Genomic DNA, 21,608 nt, shown 5'->3' with positions numbered 1-21,608 from the left:
CTGCACTTATTACCCTGAAAAGCCTGTTTTAAACCACGCATACACACTGCTCAGATTTCTGAGGCCAACGTACTTGGAAGGTGTTTTGTAAGTCAAAGTTTTCGTAAGCCTCCTCCGTGAGATCATCGAGGATTGCCAAACTAACCTTGTCAGGTGGACAAAAACTTCTTCTGTAAAATTGCAGAAGATGGATCTTTACGTAACCTCGGGACACATGTGTTCTCATGCTAGATTCTGCCTCAGCCAAGTTCCCTGAGACGAGGCTTGAGGTCTTCAAAAGGTCTGATGTGAGTAAACAAGGAAGGAGGGTTACCCAAGGTTAGGACAACTATAAATCTTGATTGCTTGCCCAAATGCCAGGAGGGGATCAGTGAATAATGGCGCACAGCGCCTATGCATAAGAATGGCGCCGCATTAAAAAGATACGCTTATCGCTATTTATCGTTAGTATAGTACTGCATAATAATGGCGCGCAGGGAAAAAAGAAGAAAAACGGCACACACTAACGTTATTTATCAATAGTGGCACACACTAACGTTATTTATCAATAGTGGCACACACTAACGTTATTTATCAATAGTGGCACACATTAACGTTATTTATCAATAGTGGCACACACTAACGTTATTTATCAATAGTGGCACACACTAATGTTATTTATCAATAGCGCCCTACATAAGCCAAACTGCAGACGTTATTTAACTGCAAAACGGTGAATGGATTTAATGTAACACTGTCAAGGTTAGGGTTAGGCACCACTGGGGGGGGGGGTCTTAGGGTTAGGCACCACCAGGGGGGTCTTAGGGTTAGGCACTACCAAGGGGGTGGTAAGGGTTAGGTACAGGGAGGGTTCTGTGTGAGAGTAGGTTTAGGTATAGTTACAGTACAATATACACCACCAGGGGGTCTTAGGGTTAGGCACCACCAGGGGGGTGGTTAGGGTTAGGAACCACCAGGGGGGGGGGGGTCTTAGGGTTAGGCACCACCAGGGGGGTGGTTAGGGCTAGGCACCACCGGGGGGGGGGGTTTAGGGGTTAGGGATAGGTACAGAGAGGGTTCTGTGTGTTAACGCTAAATAACGATAAGGCTTTAACGCTAAATATCAATAAGGCTTTAACGTTAAATAGCGATAAGCGGCGAACGGATTAGCGGCAACACTGTGCGCCATTATTCACAGGCGCCATTTTCAGATGGATGCGCCAGGAGAGCCACCCAATCACTTGCTCAGGCTGGAATTAAGAGGCTTTTCCAAGCTGCTGCCGCTATCCCTGCAAAATAAGACCCTACCTACCCTGTGGTCAGTAACTCAGAGAGGTGGAAACAGTAAAAAAGGGCGCAGGAGGCTAGTGGACAAATCGGGCGCCGCCATTCACTCCCATAATAAATATCGTTTAATGGGCGCCCAACAGGAAAAAAGGGCGCCGGAGAAAAATAACGTTTTAAAAGCGGCGCCCGGAGACTTTTAATGTTTTATAACTGCTTCTCATTATTACACATTATTTAATGATTTATACATTTTTTAATATTATTTTTAAACGAAAAACAGTGCAATATTTTTTTAAAACATTATTTTTAAACGAAAAACAGTACAATTTTTTTTGAAACTTTATTAATGCTTATCACAGGGGGGTCTTAGGTTTAGGCACCACCAGGGGGGTCTTAGGTTTAGGCACCACCAGGGGGGTCATAGGTTTAGGCACCACCAGGGGGTCTAGGGGTTAGGGGTAGGTACAGGGAGGGTTACTTACTAATTTTTTTTTAAACGGAAGATTAACGTTTTCACAATTGCCGATTTCATGCACATTCTTTAATGATTTATAACTTTATAAAACATTATTTTTAAACGAAATATAGTACATTATATTTTTAAACGTTATCCATGTTTATCGTTTAAAACCCCGCGCCCTTTTTTCCCAGCGCCCCTTTTTAACGTACGCCAGAGAGGTGGGCCCTTCCTGATCCTGAAGTTGAACACCTACCTACAAGACTTCATGTCCTCATATTTGCCAGCACTGCTGGTGGCAGCGTTCATATCTTACAGATACAGATATATGGCAGACCGCGCTGGCACCATAGAGCTGGAACGCCTAGGAGGATGAAGACGAAGAGGTGTGTCTTCAGTGGATCCTGGAGAGGTGAGTTGTTTCACCCCTCCACTGCCAAAACAGGAAAAAAGGGTGCCGAATTTTTCAGCTATGCAAAATGTGGTGACTTGGTGCCTGCTATGTTATTGAGCGCCTTTCTGTGCGCAACTTTACACTCATTGCCTCAAATTGTGGCTACTTGGTGGGGGGATGTAAGGTTTAGAATCACCGAGGGGAGGGGGGGTGGTAGTGTTAGGTGCCACCAGGGGGGTGGTTAAGGGTTAGGCGACATCAGTAGGGTTAGGTTTACACATAGTACACTATTGGTAATGATTACCTATATTTTATTATCAGAATTCAGTAGAAGACCAATGCTAATTTTAATGATATTCTGCTAGTGGCAATCCTTGGTGCCCTTTTTCTTCTAGGTGCCTTTTTTTTTCTCATTTATGCCTCCAATGCACACTCTGTGGAGACCATAAAAGGTGGTGGGCCCCATGACCTGTAGCTTTGCCCTGCAACTGCTTGACTGTTTGGGGAGGGGGGGGTTCCAAAAATGACTGTTTTGTTATTTGAGGCTCTAACTCAGATTTTTACGGATGAGACTTTGGTCCTACCTGATATGGTCACGTTTAGCTGCTGCTGATAATCTCATAGGGTGGGGGGCGGGGGAGGGGGGGGTGGCTTGTGAGGTCCCAGAATTACCACAGAAATCTGAGCATTATGCTGTGTTTAAAACAGGGATGTCAAACCGGTCCTTTGAGGGCTGAAGTCCTCACACTTTTTTTTACACATAGCTGAAATGAATTGATGGGTGTGCCGTGTGAATCAGGAAAGGTGTTGTCCATGAGGTAGAACACCTTCCTCTCTTGCTCAGTCCATCCTAAACACTGGCCTGGAGTTCTACACCTGTGGTTTGAAATGTATTTTGTCAGCATTAAAAAGATCAATGAAAAGCTATTACTCTGACTAGACAAATATTCTCTGATCAAAAAGCAGGGTTTCTTAGTGATTACCGAAGATGTGACACAAATGCAGCATAAGCACATGTGAGTCCGTTCAGCCACGATCAGCCCCGGTAACTGGCTCAGTCATGTCAGTTGTGGCCTTCTACGCATGCACAGGTGGTCCACGCATGCGCAGAAGGCCAGGACTGACGCAACTGAGCCTGTTACCGGGGCTGATCGCGGCAGACCGAGGGAGAACGGCGAGGGACTCGCACGTGTTTATGCTGCTGGAGGAAGGGGCAGGTAAGTATCGATTCCTTAGATTTCTTCAGCTCTGGTACACTTGAAGGCCTGTTTGTGCTTCAGAGCAGTCCTAGATTAGCAGTACGAACAGTTATCTACTCTTTAGTGCTGTTCTGCTTGTCTGTGTGTGGACTTCCAGCTATCTGTCTGCACAGCCAGTGACAGTAGGTCAGGGAGGAGGCTCTCATACAAGGGATGGATAATATTTTTAGTTTTAGGCTAGTGATATCCAGTGCTGAGGAGACTAGGCAGGTGAGAAGAGGAGACATTATTATTATTATCACCTCATGATTTTTGTTATTATTTCCCTTGCAGTTCTGGAAGAAGTACGGCGATGTTTTCACCATATGGACAGGATCTTCTCCAGCCGTTGTGCTGTGCGGCTACAATACCATTAAGGAAGCATTATGTGATAACGCACAGCAGTTCGGAGAGCGTGGGCCGGTGCCCATCATTCAGAGACTCTCCAGAGGGCATGGTGAGAGCACAGATTCAAAAACCAGAAATCTTTATTGACCATGTGAAGTCCTGAGGTGGACATATCCATTGCTGCACAGGTGGAAACCTGAAATTAAATAAAATGTCACTAAAAATAAATTGATGTGTTATAATTGCGAAAGCTGTATTTTTATTAACATGGATTTTCAATTTCAGTCTGCTGTCAGTTGTTTTATGTTTTTTTTTGTTGTTTTTTGTTGTTTTTTTTCCTGTGATTGTATTTTTTTTCTCTTTGTTGTAACTATGGCAACAGTACTTTATCTGAACACAAGATTTCCTCATCCACCCTGCTCTTGTGATTGGCTTACTGACCTTCCAATAAACCTGCACTGAATCTTTTCCTTACAGATTGTTGGCTTTTCAAGTAATGTCCTTAACCACTTGCCGACCGCTCCACGTTAATTGGCGGCAGCCCCAGGTCCGCTCCATGCCGATTGCTGTGAATGGCTCTATGGGGCTAGCAGGCGATTGCATGGGCTGCTGCGTGCGCATCCCTGCTTGCCTTCAGTCTCCCAGCGGTGATTGCCGCTCGGAGACTGTTAGATGGTGAGGATTTAGAGGTGTTAGAGGATTGAGAATTATGCTAATTATTATGATGAAGTATTATACTTCTGTATTTTTCAGCATATAAGATGCTCCAGAATATACCAGGGGAAAAATATATACTAAACCTGTTGCATTCACGTTTCAGGAGCATCTTCTAGATGTTCTCCCCAATTATTGTCCTACTGTGTCCCCATGCTGCCCCCCTGTGTCCCCTTCTGTCCCCCTGTGTCCCCTTCTGTCCCCCTGTGTCCTCCTTTGTTTCCCACTGTTTGTCTCCTTTGCCAACTTGTGTCCCTCCGTCACCACTTCTGTTCCCCTGTGTCATCCTCTGATCCCCCTGTGTATCCCCGTCTGTCCCCCGTTGCTCCTCCTGTGTGTCCCGCTGTGTTCTCTCTTGCTACCTCCAATTTCCTTGTGTCCTCCTTCTGTCTCCCAACACCCCCCGGTCCATATTTAAGCTGCATCGATTTGCAGTAAAATTAGCATATTTCCACATCATCTTGAAGTTATTTGCATATTTCAAGTAAACTAGACAGTTGCCTAGTTTGTACTACACATCTTTTAGACGTCCATAGCATAGTAATATGGGGACACAAAAACGCCTATAAATGTCCACTGCACGCAAAAGCGGTTTTGTATTAAAAAAGCTTTCAGACGTCTGTGGCATATGGATGTGAAAATACAGAAGAGGTCAGCGGCAGTGTTGCCTCTCTCTTCTATTCATGTATAAATTATTAAGTCAGTGTTTGCCCCACAGTAAAATCTTATCTCATCCTTATTAATATTTTTGAGATAAATACTAGAATGATTGAACCTTTCAGGGTGGCTTCTGTTCTCTGATGATCCCCCTGCCTTGCAGATCCTATATAGAGGTGTAGCATGGTGACACTACTGAACACTTTGTCCCCATTTCAGGTATTGTCACAGTAAATGGTAAATGCTGGCAGAAGACAAAGAGGTTTGCAGTGACTGCCCTTAGGAACACTGGCATGGGGAAGCGATCCATGGAGGAGCGAGTACAGAAGGAGGTTCGGTACCTGATACAGGCCATAGAGGACACAGCAGGTAAGGAGGCTCTAGCTCTGGCTTCTGACTCCAGTCTTATGGGGGCTCCACCCTCCCCTTGATACAGGTCCCTCCCTCCAGGTCTTGCCGTGGCCACACTTTGCCATAGATTTGAGATTAATGGCCACCACACTGGTGTGGGGGGGTCATGGTGGCCACATTTTCAATCTCTGGAAGATGGACTCCCTGCATGTGGGTAGCACTATGGAAAAAAAGGGGAAGGAGGTCTGAAAATAGGGGAGGAGTTATTAAAAATTTGCTGGGGGCCCAAGATTTGCAGTTATGTCCTCTAGAAGCCTCTGATCTTATGAAGCGTTTGGGTGAGATGCTGAGCAAAGACCAACAATCTCTCCAACAACCTTCTCCTTGCCAAAACAGGAGGAGACCCAGGCATTCTAATCCTGCATTCTACATTCTTCTGAGAGTGTGGGCTGGGACTCCGGCTCCGCCTTGCTGATGTTCTTAGACCCTGCTGATATTGGTCATGCCATGTACAGCAAATGTGTAATTTGCCTTAAAGCAGTCTTAGGTGGAGATGACTCTTTATGTTTCCAGGTGAGCCATTTGAACCTCAGACAGTCCTGGCCTGTGCCGTGAACAACGTGATAAGCTCGGTGATGTTCGGATGGCGATGGGACTACGAGGACGAGGCCTTCATGAAAGTTCTGCACTCTATCGACAGTTTATTCAAGTTTCTCCGGAACCGCCTGGGACTGGTCAGTGGCTTTTTACTGCCGTTGTGAGGGTGCGGGAAAGCAGCAGACGGGAGGAGAACATAAGATCAGAAATACAATTCTATACATCATTATGGCCCACGTGCAATTCACTTTTTTCTCCTAGGTGATATTTTCACACCTGGTCATAAAATGCCCTATAAACCACCAGCAAGTGAGAAAACCTGTACTAAAAAAACATCCCCTGGGGGTGCTCACCTCGGGAGGGGGAAGCCTCGGGGTCCCAATGAGGCTCCTCCCTCCCCTGTAGCTGCAGGCAGTCCAGCACTGGCTCCCCCGAAGTCTCTGGCAAACCTCCCCCGACAAGCCTTTGGAAGGCTGGCTACATTTACCTGGTCGGGATCCGGTGCTGGCTCTTCCTTAAGGTAAGGTGGAAATGGCCAAACGGCCTGAACCTAATCGTATCCACTCTACTGCGCAGGTGCAAAAGGACTCGTGCCTGCGCAGTATAGCGGCTCGATCTGGTTCGGCTATTTCCACTTCAACCCGAAGGGAGATCCGCTAATACGCCTGCGCTGGATCCCGGGAGGTAAATTCCTCACATCGCCGCACGTTGAGCCAAAATTTTCAAAATTTCGCGTTACTATAATTACGCATGCAAAATTTGCTATTACGATGCGAAATTATGGTAGCGTAATTGCCATTAAAATCGTAATTGAAAATACCGTAAGCGTAATTTTCAACGCGTAATTTCGCGTTTCGTTCATAACGTAATTTCGTGTTAAACCATAACGTAATTTCGCGTTAAACCATCCCGTAATTTCGCATTTCTTCGTAATTTTGCGAATTTCGTAATTACTTGTTAGCTATAAAAAATTATTTGTTCGCATTAGCCAATCAGAAGCGAATCAGCGGTAGTCAGGCGAACGCTAACAAATTTTCGCATATAAACGCTTTTTCGCGTTAAATAATGTAAAAACTAAGCATGCGCAGTTCAAGGGTGTAAACTACGCTTACAAACGTTTGCATGCAAGGCAAATGTAATTTCGCGATACCCACCGTAACGCGAAAACGACACGAAAATTAACGCTTACAGTAATATGAACTATCGCGAAATTACGTTATGTTACTACGCTTACAAACCGTTGCATGCAAGGCAAACGTAATTTCGCGATACCCACTGTAATGCGAAAATTACGCGAAAATTACTCTTACGCGGAATTTCGCGAAATCCTTCTTCATTACAATTATGTACTTACGGCCATAATCGTAATTACACTAATTACGCGAAATTTCGCGAAATCGTAATTGGGGGGCTGCAGCTGGACAACGGAGGGACAGAGAAGAATGGGGGATGCCTCATTAGGATCCAGAGGCTTCTTCCTCACGAGGTAAGTAACCCACCAGGGACTTTTTCTTAATTACAGGTTTTCTTTAAAAATTATTTTAAAGAGAATAGGAAAATTATCTCCTAGAAGAAAACTTCTGGGCCTATGTGTTTAAAGTAATGATGTTCACAATTAATACCTAAGGAAAAGAATATGAATTATAGTCCAAGTCCAGACAGAGGCAAAACCACTTAAGGACCAGGCTATGTTTTGTAGATCTCTGCTGCGTGGGCTCTCCAGCCCCCAGCACAGATCGTGTAGATGGCAGGGCGATCAGACTTCCCCCCCCCCTTTTTCCCCACTAGAGGGATGACCTGCTGGGGGGGGGGGGGGGTCTGATCGCCGCTTCCGTTTCCATGTAAAACCACAAACGACCAGCCACCGCCTATCGGCGTTAGCTGGTCGCTAAGTGGTTAAAACATGAGACATGCACCTGCTGTTTCACAAACACCCTTGATCATATGAGTTGGTGGTCCTGGAAGAAGTGCTGATGACAACCTAGATCTCTGTACCCTGAACCCCCCAGGGGTATAGACTGGATGCACAAACACTGGTGGAGGCACTCTTGATCATATGAGTTGGTGGTCTTGGAAGAGGTACTGAGGACAACCTAGATCTCTGTACCCTGAACCCCCCAGGGGTATAGACTGGATGCACAAACACTGGTGGAGGCACCCTTGATCATATGAGTTGGTGGTCTTGGAAGAGGTACTGAGGACAACCTAGATCTCTGTACCCTGAACCCCCCAGGGGTGTAGACTGGATGCACAAACACTGGTGGAGGCACCCTTGATGATATGAGTGGGTGGTGCTTGATGTAATTGAGTGGTATACTGTCTTACCTCCTCAGGAGAAAACAAACCATAGATAATGGAAAAGTATATTTATTGATGCACAAAAGACAATGCGTTTCTTGGGCCTCAGCCCACTTCCTCAGGTCAATAACAAGTGCCCGTGTCAGTTCAGTCACAAGACTGGGTGCCTAAGATTATTAGGCACCAAGTCTTGTTAAATGTCATGCTGGTTGGTTGTGTGGTCTATAATATTTGTTGTTGTCCATCCATGTCTCCAGGCATACGAAGTCTTGCAGAGGGTCATGGACCATGTCCCCGGCCCCCATCAGAAGATCTTCAGGGACTGCGAGGAGGTGAAAGCTTTTCTTGTAGAAGAGATCCACCATCACAGGAAGACCCTGAACCCCGACTCCCCCCGAGACTTCATAGACTTCTTCCTCATCCAGGCTCATAAGGTGCATTAATAGACTATACTGGAGGCATCATCGCTCTAGCGGCCCCCAGACTGGTGACAAATACCCTCACAGCAGAGGAGACGGCTTCTTCACAACTTTCATACTGCATATCTAATCTCACCCTTTAAAAAAAATAAAATTGTCTAAAGCTGGTGGCTGGATAGTGTAATGGTTAAGGGCTCTGTCTCTGACACGGGAGACCAGGGTTCGAATCTTGGCTCTGCCTGTTCAGTAAGCCAGTAATTCAGTAAGGAGTTCATTGGGCAAGACTCCCTAACACTGCTACTGCCTACTGAGTGCGCTCTAGTGGCTGCCTCGCAAGTGCTTTAAATCCGACAGGAGAAAGGCGCTATACAAATACTGCCATTATTATTATTATTAAAGAGGAACTTTACTGAATATAATAGGTTATTACTTGATAAATGATTTAGTCAGTGTTTGCCCATCGCTCTGGGAGGAGAATTCCACATAGCCTGGGAGGGTGGGGCTGAATACCAATATACTTATTTTTATTTATTTTAGTATTTATATAGCGCCAACATCTTCCACAGTGCTGTACAGAGTATATTGTCTTGTCACTAACTGTCCCTCAGAGGCGCTCACAATCTAATCCTCACCAGTCTAGTCCCTACAGGGCCTCTTTACTGCATTCAACTATATGTCACTACATGGCCTCTTTACTGCATTCAACTATATGTCATTACAGGGCCTCTTTACTGCATTCAACTATATGTCACTACAGGGCCTCTTTACTGCATTCTGATATGTGTCACTACTGGACCTCTTGACTGCATTCTGCTATATGTCACTACAGGGCCTCTGTACTGCATTCTGCTATATGTCACTACAGGGCCTCTTTAACTTTAAGGAAATATAAAGTGAACTTACAATTTAAAGATAATTTGGCCTCAATTCACTAAGCTTATCTCCTGTCCTTAATAACGTTTCTAGAGTTGCTACCATGGTGATAAGGCATGTAGTATTCAGGAAACATTTTACCTCAAGCAAACCTAAAGTTAACTCTTCTATCTTTAAAGTTAACTCTCCAATCCTTAAAATAACTCCAGAGTTAAAGACAGGCTGTTAATTAACTATAATACAATACAATAACATTTCTATAGCGCTTTTCTCCCATAGGACTCAAAGCGCTTAGGCTCTCTCAGATTCAGTAATTAGTAGGATGAAGTATTCACACAACAAAAGTTATATTTCTGCAAATGCCAAACTGAACAGGTGGGTTTTCAGTCTGGATTTAAACACGTCCAGGGATGGAGCTGTCCTGATCTGTTGAGGTAAGGAGTTCCAAAACGTAGGGGCAGCATGACAGAAGGCTCTGGGACCAAAAGTTTCCAAGTGGACTCTGGGTATGACTAGATTATTAGAACCTGTTGATCTGAGAATGCGGGGATTGCTACGCAGCTGCAACATATCTTTCATGTATCCAGGGCCTAAATTATTCAGGGATTTAAATGTCAGTAGGCCGATCTTGAATAGGACCCTCCATTCTATAGGTAGCCAGTGAAGGGAGTGCAGGACTGGCGTTATGTGGCAGTGACGGGGTTGGTTGGTTAGCAGTCTGGCAGCAGTATTCTGTATCAGCTGTAGTCGGTACAAGACCTTTTTTGGAAGGCCAGTGTAGAGAGCATTGCAGTAGTCCAGTTGGGATGTGATGAAGGTTGTGGACTAAGGTTGGCAGATCTTCTGGGGGTATGAGGTGCTTGATTTTTGCAATGTTCTTCAGGTGAAAATAGGATGATTTCACCACAGCAGAGATTTGAGTTCTGAACTTTAAATCCCAATCAATTAGAACTCCCAGGCTACGCACATGATCAGAGCTGCGCAGATCCGTGCCTCCTATTCCCAGTGGTGAAGACTGCAAGTTAAGTTGTTTTGTTAACTGCATGTGCAAATAACTACAGAGGAGGTAACTTATCTACAGAGGAGGTACAGTGGCGGCTCCAGCTTCGGATTTTTGGGGGGGCTCAAAGAGGGCACGAGGGCTGGCAGGCCGGGCTTGGGGGGGGGGGAGGGGAATTTGCGGCGTGCGAAGCGCGCCGCGGCGAAGAATTGGGCGTGGTCATGATGTCATGTGGGCGGGGCTAACTGTAATGTAGTTGTACCAGCTAACGTAGTTACATGGAAAAAAAAATGAAGTAAACGCACATAATGACAGGTAGCCTTTCACCAGTAAATGCACATAAGAATCAGCTTTTCAGCAGTTAATGCACGTAATGACAGACAGCGTTTCCCCATTAAATGCACATAAGAGACAGCTTTTCACCAGTTAATGCACATAATGACAGACTGCGTTTCTGCAGTAAATGCACATAAGAGCCTGCTTTTCACCAGTTAATGCATGTAATGACAGACAGTTTCCCCATTAAATGCACATAAGAGACAGCTTTTCACCAGTTAATGCACATAATGACAGACTGCGTTTCTGCAGTAAATGCACATAAGAGCCTGCTTTTCACCAGTTAATGCATGTAATGACAGACAGTTTCCCCATTAAATGCACATAAGAGACAGCTTTTCACCAGTTAATTCACATAATGATAGACTGCGTTTCCGCAGTAAATGCACATAAGGGACAGCTTTTCACCAGTTAATGCACATAATGACAGACTGCGTTTCCGCAGTAAATGCACATAAGGGACAACTTTTCACCAGTTCATGCACATAATGACAGACAGCATTTCCCCAGTAAATGCACATAAGAGACAGCTTTTCACCAGCTAACGCACGTAATGACAGACAGCCTTTCACCAGTAAATGCACATATGAGACAGCTTTTCACCAGTAAATGCACGTAATGACAGACAGCTTTTCACCAGTAAATGCACGTAATGACAGACAGCTTTTCACCAGTAAATGCATGTAATAACAGACAGCGTTTCCCCATTAAATGCACATAAGAGACAGCTTTTCACCAGTAAATGCACGTAATGACAGACAGCGTTTCTGCAGTAAATGCACATAAGAGACAGCTTTTCGCCAGTTAATGTACGTAATGACAGACAGAGTTTCCCCATTAAATGCACATAAGAGACAGCTTTTCACCAGTTAATGCACATAATGACAGACAGCGTTTCCCCAGTAAATGCATGTAATGAGAGACAGCGTTTCACCAGTTAATGCACATAATGACAGACAGCCAGTGTCCCCAGTATATAGCGCGCCGCGGCGAAGAATTGGGCGTGGTCATGATGTCATGTGGGCGGGGCTAACTGTAATGTAGTTGTACCAGCTAACGTAGTTACATGGAAAAAAAAATGAAGTAAACGCACATAATGACAGGTAGCCTTTCACCAGTAAATGCACATAAGAATCAGCTTTTCAGCAGTTAATGCACGTAATGACAGACAGCGTTTCCCCATTAAATGCACATAAGAGACAGCTTTTCACCAGTTAATGCACATAATGACAGACTGCGTTTCTGCAGTAAATGCACATAAGAGCCTGCTTTTCACCAGTTAATGCATGTAATGACAGACAGTTTCCCCATTAAATGCACATAAGAGACAGCTTTTCACCAGTTAATGCACATAATGACAGACTGCGTTTCTGCAGTAAATGCACATAAGAGCCTGCTTTTCACCAGTTAATGCATGTAATGACAGACAGTTTCCCCATTAAATGCACATAAGAGACAGCTTTTCACCAGTTAATTCACATAATGATAGACTGCGTTTCCGCAGTAAATGCACATAAGGGACAGCTTTTCACCAGTTAATGCACATAATGACAGACTGCGTTTCCGCAGTAAATGCACATAAGGGACAACTTTTCACCAGTTCATGCACATAATGACAGACAGCATTTCCCCAGTAAATGCACATAAGAGACAGCTTTTCACCAGCTAACGCACGTAATGACAGACAGCCTTTCACCAGTAAATGCACATATGAGACAGCTTTTCACCAGTAAATGCACGTAATGACAGACAGCTTTTCACCAGTAAATGCACGTAATGACAGACAGCTTTTCACCAGTAAATGCATGTAATAACAGACAGCGTTTCCCCATTAAATGCACATAAGAGACAGCTTTTCACCAGTAAATGCACGTAATGACAGACAGCGTTTCTGCAGTAAATGCACATAAGAGACAGCTTTTCGCCAGTTAATGTACGTAATGACAGACAGAGTTTCCCCATTAAATGCACATAAGAGACAGCTTTTCACCAGTTAATGCACATAATGACAGACAGCGTTTCCCCAGTAAATGCATGTAATGAGAGACAGCGTTTCACCAGTTAATGCACATAATGACAGACAGCCAGTGTCCCCAGTATATGTAGCCAGGCGTATAGCTGTCCCCAGTATATGTAGTCAGGCTAGTGATGGTGGGCTGGGGGCCCCAGGGCAGCTAAGGCCTGGCTGGTGGTGGGAGGCTGGGGGCCCCAGGGCAGCTAAGGGCTGGCTGGCGGTGGGAGGCTGGGGGCCCCAGGGCAGCTAAGGCCTGGCTGGTGGTGGTCGGATGGGGGGCCCCAGGGCAGCTCAGGCCTGGCTGGTGGTCGGATGGGGGGCCCCAGGGCAGCTCAGGCCTGGCTGGTGGTGGTGGGATGGGGGGCCCCAGGGCAGCTCAGGCCTGGCTGGTGGGAGTGGGGGGCCCCAGGGCAGCTCAGGCCTGGCTGGTGGTCGGATGGGGGGCCCCAGGGCAGCTCAGGCCTGGCTGGTGGTCGGATGGGGGGCCCAGGCCAGGGCAGCTCAGGCCTGGCTGCCTGGTGGTGGTCGGATGGGGGGCTCCAGGGCAGCTCAGGCCTGGCTGGTGGTGGTGGTGGGATGGGGGGTTCCAGGGCAGCTCAGGCCTGGTGGGAAGGCCTCAGGCCTGGCTGGTGGTGGTGGGATGGGGGGCCCCAGGGAGGGCAGCTCAGGCCTGGTGGGAAGGCCTCAGGCCTGGCTGGTGGTGGTGGGATGGGGGGGCCCCAGGGCAGCTGGGGCAGAAAAACAATTTGGCAGTTGACGACTGGCTGGCTGGAGAGGACAGCCACCGCACCCACCTTGTCGGAGTTCCGACTTCCAAGTCCTGCTGGCTGTCCTGTCAGCTCCAGCCTCCTCCAGAGTCCAGCCTGAGCCTCCAGTCCCGGGCCGTGCGCTGTCTGACTGTCCGACCGTCCGTGTGGGTCGGTGCCTGGCCTGGGTGGGGGTGTGTGTCACACTGGCACTGCGTGACTGGCCTGGCGTGCCGCAGAGAGAGTGGAGAGTGACGCAGACACTCTCACTCTCATGATGTCGGACTCGGCGCAACTGGCTGCGCGGTGGCGGCGGGCGTCACGTGACGTCACGCCGGACGTCCGTGACACATTTTATAATGCCGCTAGACGCGGCGAGACATCACCACCACCACGTACCTCCCCCTGGGGCGGGCCGCTGTGCGTGACTGAGGCTGAGCTCAGCCTGCGCCCGTCCCAGGGTGGAAGCAGAGACATGTCGCCAGCCAGGGTAGGTGGGTGGGAGTCCGTGTGATGGGAGTGGGACTGATCGCGCTGATTCGCTGGGGTGGGTGGTGCCAGCCCAAGCCCTCGCCCTCCAGACTCCAGTCCTCCCAGCCCCAGGCAGCCAGGCTCGGCTCCACTGCAGTGCAGACTGCATGACGAGCCGAGGTCGGGTCGAAGCGGACACTTGCGGCAGCCGGCGGCGGCGGGGGGGCTTTGAGGGGGGCTAATGAGTTGCCAGCTGGGGCTGAAGCCTGGGTAAGCCCCAGCGTGGCGCCGCCACTGAGGAGGTAACTTAACTACAGAGGAGGTAACTTAACTACAGAGGAGGTAAATTAAGGAATGAAGAGATAAGATAACTCTCTCACTGTGTGGAGGTAAGTTTTCTCTTGCCTTATTATCTCCAGCATGATCTTAGTGAATTGAGGCCTTAGTATCAAGATTTTCTTCCTCATATTATTTATTTCTGTATTAGATTTTGCCCCAGAACTTTTTCTTTCTTTAGTTTTGTGGGGGGTTGTTTTTTTTATTTTTTTTATTTAAGAAAATATTAAATATCATAAATGAAAATGTGACATTTTGAGTCTTCAGCTTGAAAGGTTCAGTTGTATGGAATGAATACATAGAATTTGCACAACAGGTGGCCACTAATGATACAATCTTGATTGTACAATCATACCACTTCTATGTAGTATTGAGAGCTGCCAGTCAATATCCATAAGGGCCCGTTTCCACTTGCGTGGAAACCGTGCCGAATCCGCAGAGTTTCCCCGCACGCAAATTGCGCGGGAGTAATGGAGCCGTCGGCCGAATCGCTTGCGCTATCGATTTGGCCAGCTTTTCCAATCCGAATCTGTGAGAATCCCATAGCCGTGCATGGCACGGCTCATGGGATTCGTCAGCATAACCGCAGATCCGGAAATGCTGCCACACGTCTCGCAGACGTGTGCAGCTGCAGTGGAAACGGACCCTTAAGTCTATTCCTTCCGTTTACCCTTCTACTACATAGACTTGGTAAAATAGTACACTCAAAATTGTATCATTAGTGGCGGGCAAATTCTGTATGCAAATAATATATACAGCTTGGAAATGGGCTGATTACATTAAACCTTGGTGAGACTTGATTGGTGCATTTTTTTAAGCAGAATATGTTTGCATACAATAACCCTGCTTAAAGGGAACTAAGCAACCTTTCTTTCCCTGCAATTTCTCCTAGTTTGTAATCTCCATAGGAGCTGCCATGTCCCCCCTTCCCCTTCTCGCCTTTTTTATTTACAGAAGTCACAGACACTATCTTAACACATTCCCTTTGGATAATCTCTTTGAATAAATTGTCCTAATTACCCTCTTCCCTCTGTTGATGAAAGGTATTGATTACTTCTTGCTAATGAGAGCAATAAAACAATTACTTAAGTCATTAGCTGCCTGAAATCTCTGTAGACTGGCAGGCCTGCTGAAGTAGACTAATAAAATGTAAGTGCTAAACTTAACATTTTAAATAAAAGACATATTTTTGGCATGCATTTTTCTATGTGCTATTGAAATGCCCTGGGTGCTAGAAATGGTGCTCGGTTCCCTTTAAACTCAGAATTGATTGCATCTCTTTGGCCATCCCTACTAGCAATGTCCACCGCTGCCCTCTCTAGCCCCTCCCCATCCCAAGACAAACAGGAAGTGTCACTGAGAATTGTAGCTATTTAATTTGCGTTATATATTTGCATTTCCACCTTGCAGGAAGCTGAAGAGGAAACCGGCAGCTTCTGCCAGGAAAACCTGCTCTCTCTGGTCTTTGAGTTGTACCTCGCTGGGACGGAGACATCAGTGAGCACGCTGCAGTTCTCCCTGCTGGCGATGGCCGCAAATCCGCATGTCCAGGGTAGGTGGCCGCAAATCCGCATGTCCAGGGTAGGTGGCCGTACATCAACATGTCCAGGGTAGGTGGCCGCGCATCCGTATCATGTACAGGGTAGGTGGCCGCACAGCAGCATGTCCAGGGCAGGTGGCCGCACATCAGCATGTCCAGGGCAGGTGGCCGCACATCAGCATGTCCAGGGTAGGTGGCCGCAAATCCGCATGTCCAGGGTAGGTGGCCGCAAATCCGCATGTCCAGGGTAGGTGGCCGCACATCAGCATGTCCAGGATAGGCGGCCGCACATCAGCATGTCCAGGGTAGGTGGCCGCACATCAGCATGTCCAGGGTAGGTGGCCGCACATCAGCATGTCCAGGGTAGGTGGCCGCAAATTCGCATGTCCAGGGTAGGTGGCCGCACATCAGCATGTCCAGGGTAGGTGGCCGCACATCAGCCTGTCCAGGGTAGGTGGCCGCACATCAGCATGTCCAGGGTAGGTGGCCGCACATCAGCATGTCCAGGGCAGGTGGCCGCACATCAGCATGTCCAGGGTAGGTGGCAGCACATCAGCATGTCCAGGGTAGGTGGCCGCACATCAGCATGTCCAGGATAGGCGGCCGCACATCAGCATGTCCAGGGTAGGTGGCCGCACATCAGCATGTCCAGGGCAGGTGGCCGCACATCAGCATGTCCAGGGTAGGTGGCCGCACATCAGCATGTCCAGGGTAGGTGGCCGCGCATCCGCATGTCCAGGGTAGGTGGCCGCACATCCGCATGTCCAGGGTAGGTGGCCGCACATCAGCATGTCCAGGGTAGCTGGCCGCACATCAGCATGTCCAGGGTAGGAGGCCGCACATCAGCATGTCCAGGGTAGGTGGCCGCACATCAGCATGTCCAGGGTAGGTGGCAGCACATCCGCATGTCCAGGGTAGGTGGCCGCACATCCGCACGTCCAGGGTAGGTGGCCGCACATCAGCATGTCCAGGGTAGGAGGCCGCACATCAGCATGTCCAGGGTAGGAGGCCGCACATCAGCATGTCCAGGGTAGGTGGCCGCACATCAGCATGTCCAGGGTAGGAGGCCGCACATCAGCATGTCCAGGGTAGGTGGCCGCACATCAGCATGTCCAGGGTAGGTGGCCGCACATCAGCATGTCCAGGGTAGGAGGCCGCACATCAGCATGTCCAGGGTAGGTGGCCGCACATCAGCATGTCCAGGGTAGGTGGCCGCACATCAGCATGTCCAGGGTAGGTGGCCGCACATCAGCATGTCCAGGGTAGGTGGCCGCGCATCCGTATCATGTACAGGGTAGGTGGCCGCACATCAGCATGTTCAGGGAAGGTGGCCGCACATCAGCATGTCCAGGGTAGGTGGCCGCACATCAGCATGTCCAGGGAAGGTGGCCGCACATCAGCATGTCCAGGGTAGGTGGCCGCACATCCGCATGTCCAGGGTAGGAGGCCGCACATCAGCATGTCCAGGGTAGGTGGCCGCACATCAGCATGTCCAGGGTAGGTGGCCGCACATCAGCATGTCCAGGGCAGGTGGCCGCACATCAGCATGTCCGGAGTAGGTGGCCGTACATCAGCATGTCCAGGGTAGGTGGCCGCACATCAACATGTCCAGGGTAGGAGGCCGCACATCAGCATGTCCAGGGTAGGAGGCCGCACATCAGCATGTCCAGGGTAGGTGGCCGCACATCAACATGTCCAGGGTAGGAGGCCGCACATCAGCATGTCCAGGGTAGGTGGCCGCACATCAGCATGTCCAGGGTAGGTGGCCGCACATCAGCATGTCCAGGGTAGGAGGCCGCACATCAGCATGTCCAGGGTAGGTGGCCGCACATCAGCATGTCCAGGGCAGGTGGCCGCACATCAGCATGTCCGGAGTAGGTGGCCGTACATCAGCATGTCCAGGGTAGGTGGCCGCACATCAACATGTCCAGGGTAGGATGCCGCACATCAGCATGTCCAGGGTAGGAGGCCGCACATCAGCATGTCCAGGGTAGGTGGCCGCACATCAACATGTCCAGGGTAGGAGGCCGCACATCAGCATGTCCAGGGTAGGTGGCCGCACATCAACATGTCCAGGGTAGGTGGCCGCACATCAGCATGTCCAGGGTAGGAGGCCGCACATCAGCATGTCCAGGGCAGGTGGCCGCACATCCGCATGTCCAGGGTAGGTGGCCGCACATCAGCATGTCCAGGGTAGGAGGCCGCACATCAGCATGTCCAGGGTAGGAGGCCGCACATCAGCATGTCCAGGGTAGGTGGCCGCACATCAGCATGTCCAGGGTAGGAGGTCGCACATCCGCATGTCCAGGGTAGGTGGCCGCACCTCAGCATGTCCAGGGTAGCTGGCCGCACATCAGCATGTCCAGGGTAGGTGGCCGTACATCAGCATGTCCAGGGCAGGAGGCCGTGCATCAGCATGTCCAGGGTAGGTGGTAGCACATCAGCATGTCCAGGGTAGGTGGCCGCACATCAGCATGTCCAGGGTAGGAGGTCGCACATCATCATGTCCAGGGTAGGTGGCCGCACATCATCATGTCCAGGGTAGGTGGCCGCACATCAGCATGTCCAGGGTAGGTGGCCGCACATCAGCATGTCCAGGGTAGGTGGCAGCACATCAGCTTGTCCAGGGTAGGTGGCAGCACATCAGCATGTCCAGGGTAGGTGGCCGCACATCCGCATGTCCAGGGTATGTGGCAGCACATCAGCTTGTCCAGGGTAGGTGGCCGCACATCAGCATGTCCAGGGCAGGTGGCCGCACATCAGCATGTCCAGGGTAGGTGGCAGCACATCAGCGTGTCCAGGGTAGGTGGCCGCACATCAGCGTGTCCAGGGTAGGTGGCCGCACATCAGCGTGTCCAGGGTAGGTGGCCGCACATCAGCATGTCCAGGGTAGGTGGCAGCACATCAGCATGTCCAGGGTAGGTGGCCGCACATCAGCGTGTCCAGGGTAGGTGGCCGCACATCAGCATGTCCAGGGTAGGTGGCCGCACATCAGCATGTCCAGGGTAGGAGGCTGCACATCAGCATGTCCAGGGTAGGTGGCCGCACATCCGCATGTCCAGGGTAGGAGGCCGTACATCAGCATGTCCAGGGTAGGTGGCCGCACATCAGCATGTCCAGGGTAGGTGGCCGCACATCAGCATGTCCAGGGTAGGTGGCCGTACATCAGCATGTCCAGGGTAGGTGGCAGCACATCAGCATGTCCAGGGTAGGAGGCCGCACATCCGCATGTCCAGGGTAGGTGGCCGCACATCAGCATGTCCAGGGTAGGTGGCAGCACATCAGCATGTCCAGGGTAGGAGGACGCACATCAGCATGTCCAGGGTAGGTGGCAGCACATCAGCATGTCCAGGGTAGGTGGCCGCACATCAGCATGTCCAGGGTAGGTGGCCGCACATCAGCATGTCCAGGGTAGGTGGCCGCACATCAGCATGTCCAGGGTAGGTGGCCGCACATCAGCATGTCCAGGGTAGGTGGTCGCACATCAGCATGTCCGGAGTAGGTGGCCGCACATCAGCATGTCCAGGGTAGGTGGCCGCACATCAGCATGTCCAGGGTAGGTGGCCGTACATCAGCATGTCCAGGGTAGGTGGCCGTACATCAGCATGTCCAGGGTAGCTGGCCGCACATCAGCATGTCCAGGGTAGCTGGCCGCACATCAGCATGTCCAGGGTAGGAGGCCGCACATCAGCATGTCCAGGGTAGCTGGCCGCACATCAGCATGTCCAGGGTAGCTGGCCGCACATCAGCATGTCCAGGGTAGGAGGCCGCACATCAGCATGTCCAGGGTAGGTGGCAGCACATTAGCATGTCCAGGGTAGGTGGCAGCACATTAGCATGTCCAGGGTAGGTGGCCGCACATCAGCATGTCCAGGGTAGGAGGCCGTGCATCCGCATGTCCAGGGTAGGTGGCCGCACATCAGCATGTCCAGGGTAGGTGGCCGCACATCAGCATGTCCAGGGTAGGTGGCCGCACATCAGCATGTCCAGGGTAGGTGGCCGCACATCAGCATGTCCAGGGTAGGTGGCCGCACATCAGCATGTCCAGGGTAGGAGGCCGCACATCAGCATGTCCAGGGTAGGTGGCAGTACATCAGCATGTCCAGGGTAGGTGGCCGCACATCAGCATGTCCAGGGTAGGTGGCAGCACATCAGCATGTCCAGGGTAGGTGGCCGCACATCAGCATGTCCAGGGTAGGTGGCAGCACATTAGCATGTCCAGGGTAGGTGGCAGCACATTAGCATGTCCAGGGTAGGTGGCCGCACATCAGCATGTCCAGGGTAGGAGGCCGCACATCCGCATGTCCAGGGTAGGTGGCCGCACATCAGCATGTCCAGGGTAGGTGGCCGCACATCAGCATGTCCAGGGTAGGTGGCAGCACATCAGCATGTCCAGGGTAGGTGGCCGCACATCAGCATGTCCAGGGTAGGTGGCCGCACATCCGCATGTCCAGGGTAGGTGGCCGCACATCAGCATGTCCAGGGTAGGTGGCCGCACATCAGCATGTCCAGGATAGGAGGCTGCACATCAGCATGTCCAGGGTAGGTGGCAGCACATCAGCATGTCCAGGGTAGGTGGCAGCACATCAGCATGTCCAGGGTAGGAGGTCGCACATCAGCATGTCCAGGGTAGGTGGCCGCACATCCGCATGTCCAGGGTAGGTGGCCGCACATCAGCATGTCCAGGGTAGGTGGCCGCACATCAGCATGTCCAGGGTAGGTGGCCGCACATCCGCATGTCCAGGGTAGGAGGCCGCACATCAGCATGTCCAGGGTAGGTGGCCGCACATCAGCATGTCCAGGGTAGGAGGCCGCACATCAGCATGTCCAGGATAGGAGGCTGCACATCAGCATGTCCAGGGTAGGTGGCAGCACATCAGCATGTCCAGGGTAGGTGGCAGCACATCAGCATGTCCAGGGTAGGAGGTCGCACATCAGCATGTCCAGGGTAGGTGGCCGCACATCCGCATGTCCAGGGTAGGTGGCCGCACATCAGCATGTCCAGGGTAGGTGGCCGCACATCAGCATGTCCAGGGTAGGTGGCCGCACATCCGCATGTCCAGGGTAGGAGGCCGCACATCAGCATGTCCAGGGTAGGTGGCAGCACATCAGCATGTCCAGGGTAGGTGGCCGCACATCAGCATGTCCAGGGTAGGTGGCCGCACATCCGCATGTCCAGGGTAGGAGGCCGCACATCAGCATGTCCAGGGTAGGTGGCCGCACATCAGCATGTCCAGGGTAGGTGGCAGCACATCAGCATGTCCAGGGTAGGAGGCCGCACATCAGCATGTCCAGGGTAGGTGGCCGCACATCAGCATGTCCAGGGTAGGTGGCCGTACATCAGCATGTCCAGGGTAGGTGGCCGCACATCAGCATGTCCAGGGTAGGTGGCCGCACATCAGCATGTCCAGGGTAGGTGGCCGTACATCAGCTTGTCCAGGGTAGGTGGCCGCACATCAGCTTGTCCAGGGTAGGTGGCCGCACATCAGCATGTCCAGGGTAGGTGGCCGCACATCAGCATGTCCAGGGTAGGAGGCCGCACATCAGCATGTC

General features: G+C 50.4%; 1 pseudogene; it reads left to right on the top strand.

The window, feature by feature from the left end:
* LOC137570310 (cytochrome P450 2F2-like) overlaps window positions 1-21,608 on the top strand; it is a 46,768-nt pseudogene that overhangs the window by 6,898 nt on the left and 18,262 nt on the right.

This window comes from Hyperolius riggenbachi, chromosome 4 (genome assembly GCF_040937935.1).
Source record: "Hyperolius riggenbachi isolate aHypRig1 chromosome 4, aHypRig1.pri, whole genome shotgun sequence".
NCBI lineage: Eukaryota > Metazoa > Chordata > Amphibia > Anura > Hyperoliidae > Hyperolius > Hyperolius riggenbachi.
The sequence above is the reverse complement of the archived record's forward strand: the minus strand, read 5'-3'. Positions and strand labels throughout refer to the sequence as shown.